This window comes from Octopus bimaculoides, chromosome 19 (genome assembly GCF_001194135.2).
Source record: "Octopus bimaculoides isolate UCB-OBI-ISO-001 chromosome 19, ASM119413v2, whole genome shotgun sequence".
NCBI classification, from domain to species: Eukaryota; Metazoa; Mollusca; class Cephalopoda; order Octopoda; family Octopodidae; genus Octopus; species Octopus bimaculoides.
Window position 1 is genome coordinate 12,818,114 of NC_068999.1, and position 1,834 is coordinate 12,819,947.

Genomic DNA, 1,834 nt, shown 5'->3' on the forward strand with positions numbered 1-1,834 from the left:
TTACTTATCCTCTGGAATGCATCTATTCTACGAAGTTACTGAGCTTTTGCTTTAACGTTATACTGGAAATAGACGTTTATTAATGAAATGACTAATGTGTGTGAATATTGCATTAGAACAATTATAATACGATGTTATGCAACCTGACATGATCTGATATAAAACTGAAGTAAGACGGGGGAGATAGGGGTTATATTGGGGGATATTTCTTATGCTAGTTTACACATTCCATTCAATATAATTTTGTTGCTGGTTACACTGTGCTATTTTCTGATTGGTGTTCAGATTTGTACGCAAAAATACATATTCTGTAGAAAGATAGAAGAGTAAGTTGGCGCAATGCTCACGAACGATATTACGTTTATACTATTTTCCCACCTATACGAGGAAGTCATGTCACGAGTTCTTAGTTAAAACTTACAATAGGTTTTTTTTCAATAGGGTTAGAATTATTATCTAGAATATATTTTCATATACAATGGCAAAAAGAAGTCATTGCAACAATTTGAATGTTCGTTGGAAAAATAGGTTCGTCACAAGAAATAGAACCATTTTCCCGGGGGTCTGTAGTAGTCTATTAAAATACGATACCAGAATATATGGCGATTTTATTTTATGAAATACATGAAGTACATTGTTAGTGTTTTCATCGCCGGAGGAAATTGAACATTGAATTTAATGAAATGTAATTCCTGGCATCACTGCTGTGAATGATAAGAATCGTAAAAAGAAACGGATTTTCCAATTCACGTTTACTACGGAATGATTCTAAATATCACATTCAACTCGTATTGTTAGAAGGCATACGCTCTGTCTCTCAAGATATTATCTGAGATGAATGATGTAATGATACACGTAGCTGCATTGATTCTAATCAATAGCGCTAGATGTACGTATGTAGAGACAGTTAACTATTTCTTAACTTGCAACAAGTTTGTTCCTTTGTATGAAGGAGATTACAAACATAAGATTATGCGTAAATCATATTCCTGTCTCTTACAACACGAAAACAATATTGACACTAATATCTGCTGTGACGCCAAGAAATATATTCAGTATCAATGCCATTGAATATTACTAAAGTCATAAACAACCACCATCAGGAAGCCAGATTAATGAGAGGCTTCCTAAGATTTGTCAATAATGTTGGTTCCTATTTTGGATTTCAAACTCTATATTCTTGGATAAAACACATCTGAAATTATGATGTTCATGACTTTCCCAAAGTATTTAGCATTTATATGGTAATTGGAATGAGGAACATGATCGCTAAAAATATAACTATTTGCTATTCTAGCTCCGACTGCATGATACAGTCAATTTAAACGTTATGAATCATGATTCCTGGAACCGGAACTTTAACGCCTAAATTTATTGCAACAATAATATCGAACGAAGAACAATGAAGAACTAAATAGCAAGGAAACCTGTTATGTGGGCCGCATTATGCTGCATGTGTACTTCAACAAACTATGAGAGTAACGATAACACTTTAATCCAAGAATATAGACGTATTTAAAGTGAACTTGTATCGGCCGTATTAGATAGATTTCACAAGCGTTAACTGCAATAGTTCGAGTAGACGAATGGCTACTTATTTCCTTTCGTTGTGAGGCAGATTCAAACCATTGCTGCCTGAATACCAATGCCTGGTACATGCGTATTTTAATTTCTTCATTCTATTGTAAAAATTCAAGGCGTGTCTCCGTCTTATGGAGAAGTCTATCCTATTGAAAACAATTCCTAATTCATAATTATGCCAATTTTAGTTGTTTCTTTTGCGAGTGGAGCATGCTGCACTGTCTCAACACTGGTCACACACACTCCCCCCCAC